An 8357-nucleotide genomic window follows, 5' to 3' on the forward strand; every position below is an offset into this window, starting at 1 on the left:
CTCCTCCTCTCTCCCTGGCCTCCCAAGTCAGCAAAAGAACCTGTTGAGCAGTGAAGGGGGCAGTGCCATCTGGCCACTATTCAGGAATGAGCAGGCCCTGTCCAAGCCCAAGGAGACCTTTCCAGGGGTTAGGGGTCTGCTCCAAGAAGAAGGCTATGGGAAAGATCTTCCCAGGACTTTGAGTTGGATAAGATGCCTGGGTCTATCCCCAACTGGGCTTTGAAGGACCTTCATAACTGTGGGAACAGATATGGGCAACACCCCACATTTCTAAACTTATTCCCCACTATTTCCCTGACTGTTTCCACCAGGTGGGCCTCCCTACCATTCCCTAAACACACCACATTTATTCTTTCCTATGTATCTTAGTTGGAAAAGAGTTAGATTTGGAGTCAAAAGACCAGGGTTCACATCCCAGCTGGGTGACCTCAATCCCTACTCGCCTTTGGACCGTAGTCCCTCACCAGTAAAAGGAGGGCCTCCCAGGTCCCTTCCAGCTTGCAGTCCATAATCCCACGGTCCCCCTACTCAATACTAGGTGCCTGGCACGTAGTAAACCCTTAATAAATGTTTCTGGATCAATAGAGTGACTATCTTAGAGTTGCCTGCTCTTGCCTGTAGGATAAAATATCAAGTCTACTCTTGAAAGACCTTCACAAACCAGATCCTTCCAGCTCTGTGACATCCTACTTCCCCTCTGACACCTGGCAATCTAACCCAACAGTTCTTTTCTTATTTTCTTACATAGGAGGATCCATCTCCCACCTCTATGTCTTTGCATTGGGCATCTCCCATTCCTAGAGAATAGTCCCTTCTCACCTTCATATCCCAGAATCCCTTTCTTTCTTCAAGATGAAATTCAAGCACTCGCTTCTTCATGAAGCCTCTCCTGATTACCCACTGCCCACCCTGAGTTGCTAGTGCCTTCTCCTCTAAGCTACCTTGTGTTTAATGGCCAGGCACAGCACACTCTCTGCCGTGTCACCAAGAAGCCTCTCCACGTGGACTCCTCTCTCCCACTAGAATGTACGCTCTTTGAGTATAGGGAATGTTTCAATCTTTGGATTTGTAGCCCAGTGCCTGTCACATGAGTGGGGCTTACTAAATGCTTGCTGATTGATAAGATGCCATCCCTTTCCCCCTGCCATCCAAGTCCCCCAGGCTCTCCAAGGTCCTACTCAAACTTACTTCCTTTACCAGTGGCCTTACAGTACCCACTCCAGCAGTCTGTCCCACGGATTCAGTCTATGACATCATTGAGGACCTAATGAAGTTCCTGTTTATCTTTTTTCTATGATTGTTTAAGTCTTCTCCCCAGTAAGACTGTATGCTCCTGGAGGGCAAGAGGCCCTTTTGTCTTCTTATCCTCCCCTGTTGCCCCCAGCCACACTGCTTCAGGGATAGATGGAATACACATTGACCTTCACTGATTGCTTCCATTTTGGCAACAATAGGGAGAAGAAATGGGAACTGGTGAAAATGTGCTGTTATCCTAGAAGGAGGGAAAAACCCCTTGAACTCGTGGGGTATTTGAAGGCAGAAGTCAAAGAAGGGAATCTCATTTTCTTTTGGTGTCAGGCTGTGATGGAGGGAGCCAACAGGAGAAGAGAAATGGGATGTTTGGCAGTTGAGAGCTGAGGTATTCTAGGTGTTGATTCATCCAGATATGCTCTGGGACTTCTAGAAAACTCTGGGGGACAGCTTGCGATTGTGGTGACTAGAAAAATAATAACATAGGAATTCTTCCTGGAAGCTTTATTGATGTTCTTGGGAAGGTTTCTGTTTACAGGGGCGAGTGCACTATCTTCTTAGGAAATAAAGTCAGAGAGATTTAGCAGGTCTCACCTTGGGGTATGAAGAAGTTGGCAGGTGGTATAGACCCTGGGACTTCTAGGTAAGAAAAGGGTGTGTCCCAAATCATTCCTCAAGGTGATCATGGAAGGCCCCAGTTAGAAGTTTTTCTCAGCCTCCCCTTGAAAGGGCTCCTGTCTTTGTTGTTGCATCCTGGCTATTGGGCTCTCCTTCAACTTTTATCAGGAAGGACCGACCTCTTGTGTCCATTCCTCTGATATCTATTAAGCATCGACTAGGGTCAGAGCACTGTATGACCCAATGAGCCATTTTTTTCCTTCTTAAAAGAGAGTAAAAAGAATCGTCCTTTTTGGAAGAAGTGTTGACACAGCCGAAAGGAGACCCAGGTGAGACAGTCCTGCTGAAGGTGCAAGTTCAGGAAACCCTTAAGGGATCCTTGTGTGATGTTTCCATAATGGGAGCAGAGAACCCTTTTATGGACACCCATTGTATGGATCCTCACATCCCAGAGAAGCATTTCTGCTTTAGAAATTTCTGTTTAGCTCGATTTAGATGAAGAAAAGCTTAAATTAAGCATCAAAGTTCACCAGAATATTCCAGTTCCTGTTGGTTGTGTTAATGACAATTAGAAGCTAATTAAGCACAACTCTTCTCCCCTCATTAAGGAATAGTGGGAGGTGGGGTTGGGGGAACTTTCCATTTGTTCATTTCAGGAAATCTCTGAATCTGTGACCCAAATGCATCACATCATTGTCAGTGCCAAGAATATGTTCTTGCCACAACAAAAAGTAGAGGATTTGTCCTTTCTTCTCCCCCATATTGTACATATGATTATGAATTCCATCCTTAGAGAAATAAGTGCCCCTTACCCAGTGCTGGGACCAGGGTGGACAAGAGAGGAGACTGCTTGGGGCACAGGACACAGCGGATAACAAATGGAAGCTTTTAAAATTGGCAACTCGGAAGTTTTCCCCATTACTCTTATTGTCGTTGTTGTTGTTTTGCTTCATCTTGGCATGGGTGGCTTTTCAAAGATTGATGTTTTCTGGTTATACAAGCAGCATGGTTTGACGTGGAGACTCAAATTCTCTGCTGGACGGGGCCTCGTTTTCAACCTTTGCCACAGGTCCCTGGTCATGCAGATTAGCCTGTATCGAAGGGAAAAAAATAAGGCATAAACTTTGGATAAGCTTTGCCTTTCCCCAACATTTCTGTAAGGTTCCACCCAACCTGGAGCAATGAGTACACGGTAGAGAGAGGCAGATTTAGGCTTGATGTCAGGACAAACAGCTAGAACTCCTCTAGAGTTGTCCGGCACGTCTTGGGAGGTCATAAGCAAGGGCTGGAAGCATCTTTTTTTTTTTTTTTTCGTTTAGGGATTGGACTATGTGCCCATGGTTCCTGACCCGTCTTCCAATTGTGAAGTTTGGTGGTTCAGAGAAAAAACTTGAGGGGAATGTGAGAGTCATCTTCAGGTACTGAAATAGCTGTGGTATGAAAGGGGTTGGTGTGGACTATAGACTTGTTTTGCTCAGCCCCATGTGAGGGAAAGACACAAAGAGGTGTTTATGCCAGGAGAAACAGAAGTATCTTCAAAATTTGATGAGCTGCCACAAGAAGGGTGGTTTCCATGGGAAAATATAAGGCAGGGTGGTGAAGTCAGGGGACAATGGGCTATCAGTCCCCAACACAGTCCCCTGCACTGAACATAGCCTCAAGGCATTTTTGGATGGCGATGCCTTTGTGGTAGGTAAATGCTTGTCTTGTCTTAGCCAAGTGATCTGGGGAAGGCATGAGGTAAGATCCTTGTTGCTAAGAGAAGGGAGAGCAGGTGATGTGGTCAGGATCTCCTAAGCAATGGAAATACTGGTAGTATTTCTAGCATTCTCTCTAGTATTCTCTCACTGCTAGTGAGGCTTTGTTTTAGTCTGAAGAGATCTTAGAATGGCTCTAGAAGACTGACTTCACCTCTCCCACTCATATGTCCTCTCCCCATCTGAAGGAAGGATCCCTGGCTCTCACTGAGCCTCTGTGGTTAGAGAGGCGCCTGAGGAAATGAATGTACACTATTGGAACTTTTGATCATTTGAAAAGAAAAAGAGATCTGCATCCCAAGCAAGCCTCCTAGAGATGGGTTGGGTGGGATGGTCCCCAAGGTCCTTTCTAAGCCTTCAATTCTATGAATCTCAGAATCGATGTATGCAACACATTTCTTTGGCCTGTTTTGGATTTTTCCCTCTTCTCCTTTGTGACTACTTCAAAGTATAGGGTTGCATTCATGGAAAATCCATATGCAACATTTGGAAAGAGAAGAAGACAGATGTGATTTCCTCACTCTGTTGTCATTCTCTGCTTTTCCTTTCATCCAGTCCCTTATGCTTTCTTGGCTGCAGTGGAGGCCAATTGGACATAAAGTGGCAAACAAGGTAATAACAGCTAAAAGATGAGTAAATTCTTGTTTATTTGGAGAGGAGAGTGGGTGGGGTGGAAAGGGACTGAGGGAAAAGAGAGGTCATCCCTGGGCTGCCTGAAAATGGCTGTTTGGAGGTATGCTTATTCTATGTCTAGAAAAATGGCTGCATTGATAAGGCGGTCGAGAGATTCTTCATAGGCTCATTGGAGGTCACCTAACCTAACTCCATCCTCGTACAGAGGAGGAAATGAGTCTCTGAGAGCTAGTGAGGCTAATAAGCAGCAGAGCTAGAGAATCGAATGTAAGTTCTCTTTATCATACCCTACTTCAGGACCATACTTTTTGATGAACAAAAATTCACCTTCTCTTCTTCCCACACCCCGCCTCCCACCATTGAAAAAGACAGAAAATGGAGACATGAAGCAAATGGGTACAGTCATGTCAAACACATTCTTGCATTGGCCTCATTGCCTTTCCTCCTGAGTTCTCCTCAGGATGAGAGCATCCTTCTCTCCCCTCCCTTCAGTTCATGTCCAGCTGTCACCTCAAACTCAACATATACTCAAATTGAATTCATCTTCTCCTGTTAATCCAGCCCTTCTCATCAATCAGTTGCCCCACGTCTGTCAATGACACGTGTCTTCTCTTTTTTGATTAAGCTGACTCCCCTTACTTATTTTCCTACCATCAGATAGTTCAATATCAGAAGCTAATATGGTTTTAAAAGTGGAAATGACATTAAAGAAGAGGCATTGCCATCTGCTGTGCCGTGATGCCTTGAGGACTGCAGAACCTTTCTGGGTGATTGCATCTGAAACTTCAAGATGTCATTGCTGTTCTTAGTGAGCTCCTTGAGGGCAAGCACTCCTACTTTTCTTGGTAGCATCCCCAGGCCCTGGCCAAGTGCTCAGCGCAGAGTGTGCATTTAATAGAGTCATCCATTCTTTTAGCTTGCTTGTCACTAGGTCCAGTGACTTCTGCCTTCTCAGTGGTGCTCTGATGGATTTCTTCTTTTTTCTTCCTCATGCTGCCACCCAAGTTCAGACCCTCTTTTTCTCTTGTCTGCCCTGCTTTGGGTGCTTGCCAGGTGCACTCTTTGCTTCTAGTCTTTCTCCCCTGCAATCTAGAGGGCAAAATACTGCCACCCCAAGCTTCCTAAAATGCTGCTTTTGCTGTTACCTCCCTACTCCAGCATATTTGAACAGCAAGTTCAAATTCTGGTTCCTCCATCTGGCATTTGCGGGCCTCCCCTATCTGCCCCTGCCTCATGTCTCTAGGCATAGCCTTCTTTGGCCATAGGCTTCTCATCTCCCTGCATTGTTGGCAGGCTGACTGATGGCCAGACCCAGTGCAGGTGCTTGTATGTACAGGTGCTTTAAAATGGAAGCTTGGAACCCTGGACCATGGATGCTTTGAAGGATGATGGGAGGACCTCAAGAGGAAAAAGGTAGTTAAACACAACATGTCAGTGGTTGCCTCCAGGAGACTGGACCAGAAAAGTCCTGGGACAAGCTACTTGTTTCATCCAGGAGAACTAAAGTGGCAACTCAGAAGGAATATTTCAGGGCAGAGTTGGGAGCAAAAGGCAAAGGAGAGAGCTCTCTAAAAAGGCATACGATGAAAAGAGGCAGCAACTTTTATATAGCACTTAGCACAGAGTAAGCACCCCACAAATGCTTGTTGACTGACTGTCAGACCTTACTATCCATCACACCCACCACAGTCCAGCCAAAAGGTTCTTTGTACTGTTCCTCATAAAATACTCTATCTCCCATTTCTGAGTCTTTGCCCAGGCTGTGCCCCCTGCTTGGAATGCTTTCCTTCCTCATCTCTGCCCCTTAAAATCTCTAGCTTTCTTCAGAGCTCAGCTTGAGCACCATCTTAACCTGGAGTTCATAAACTGATTTTAAAAATATTTTGATACTTGTATTTGAATATAATTGCTTTCCTTTGTCATCCCATGTACATTATTTTATGCATTTAAAACATCATTCAGAGGCTCACAAACTTCACCAGACTCACTGACAAAGGGACCCATGGCACCAGAAAGGTTAAGAGCCCTTGTATCTAGATACCTTTCTTTATCCCCACCCCACCCCAAACTTCTAGTGCCTTCCTTCCTTCTCCATATTTTTTTTGTATAAGTATTTTTGGTACTTATTTTGGTACGGGTATTTATTTTAAATATTTAAGTACTTAAGCATTTTGTGTTTCTTTTGTATATATTCAAATGTTATATGTGTTGCTTCCCTGATGGAATGTAAGCTGCTTGAAGGAAAGGACTGATTCATTTATGTCTTTCTATCCCCAGCACCTAGCCTTGTGTCTGGCCATCAGTTAGTCCGTCAACAAGCATTTTAAAAAACCTTCTCTGTGCCAGGTCCTGTGCAAAGTGCTGGGGATACAAAGACAGGAAAAAATCAGTCCCCGCTCTCAAGGAGCTCACAGTCTAGTGGAGAAGGGCATACAGTAGCTGCTTAATAAATGTTCGTTGCTTGATTTTTCTGAGTCTGTTTACTCATCTTTAAATGGGGCTAATAAGAGTACCCCTTATCTCCCCGGGATATGGAGAGGCACCAATAAGATGCCATAGGCAAACAACACTAACTGCCACAATGATGAGCATTCCTCTTATGCCATCTGCCTCTGTTTAAGCTTTCTGAGCCTCGGTTGCTTCATCTATAAAACTGGGATCACAGTTCTTTAGGTACCAAATTTCCAGCATCACCGTGGGGATAAAATGAGGAGATGTACATGTTGTCAGTGACTGGCTGAGTATTTGTGGGTAGGGGGCAGTTCTGGGGTCCTTCTGGCTTCCATGGGGTCAGTCTCTGAGAGCTAGAGCCGCAGGGAGCCAGGTGGAAACACCCAGGTGTTAGTGAAGGAGTCCTCTTGGAGTTACTTGGTATCACTAGTATGTTACTGGGGTTGAAGACTAGTGGGGTTTCTGTCCTGATGGACAGAAAGGCGGCCTCAGAGCCAGGAAGACCTGAGTTCAAGTCCCACTTCTGACTCATCCTGGCTGTGGGATCCTGGGAAGACCCTTCACCTCTCAGTAGTCCAGGCAATTTCTGAAGTTGATCAGTTTCAGAGCAGGTGCAGATCTACACTGGAATGGAGAGTTTGCTCACTGGATATTCCCAATACTAATGAAAACATAGGTTGGGTGAAAAACAACGCCCTCCAAACCAATCCTCAGCTTTGTGTTGACTTATCTGTGAATAAGTTGTGTGCTCCCCCCTGCCCCCCAAGAGTAGAAACTCCCTGAGGGCAGGGCCTGCCTGGTTTGGCTTTTCTGGATGCCTTTTGTTTTTATATTCCATTTACTTCCAAATGTATCCCTTCACCTTCCTTTACCAATGAGCCAGTTCTTGTAATAAAAATTTTAAGAGGAAAAAAAAAAGACATAGCATAGCAACGCCAACTGCCATTTGCGTCTGCTAGTGTATGTCATACTCCACACCCGTAGTCCCCCATTTCTGCAACGAAGGGAGGGAGATGCATTTTCTCAACTCTTCTCTGCTGGGGTCCCAATTATGGTGAATTGACTCCATTAGGGCCCCTTTTTATCCCTTTTGCCTGCCGTGAACCATGAGAAGATGAGGGTGCAGCGAGAGTCTATTCACATGTGTTTCTCTGGGGCTTCCTTCAAGGCTCAGCTAAAGCCCTCCCTTCCTGCAGGAAGCCCTTCCACTCCCCTTAATCTTTGTGCCTTCCCTTTGAGGCTTCCTCCAGTGGATGCTGTCCGTGGCTTGTTTGCACAAGGTTCTTTGTCTGTTGTCTCCCCCATTCGACTGGAAGTTCCTTGAGGGCAGGGGCTGGCTTTTGCCTTTCTTTGCGGCCCCAGGGCTTAGCACAGTGCTTGACATTTAGTAGGTAATAGTTGACTGAAAGACAGGTATTGGTGGAAAGAGGAAGAGGGAGCACAGTTTCCATTGCACTGATCAGGGCAGTATAGGCTGGGGGTGGTGGGGTGGTGGGGGTAAGTCTTTTGGAATATATAGATCTGATAGAACAGGGTTGGGCAGCTAGGATAGAATGCTGGGCATGGATGGAGTCAGGAAGTCTCATCTTCTTAAGTTCAAATCTAGCCTCAGACACTTACTAGCTGTGTGACCCTGGCCCCATTTGC

Source organism: Vombatus ursinus, unplaced genomic scaffold, assembly GCF_900497805.2.
Source record: "Vombatus ursinus unplaced genomic scaffold, bare-nosed wombat genome assembly UNPS02014799.1, whole genome shotgun sequence".
Classification (NCBI taxonomy): Eukaryota; Metazoa; Chordata; class Mammalia; order Diprotodontia; family Vombatidae; genus Vombatus; species Vombatus ursinus.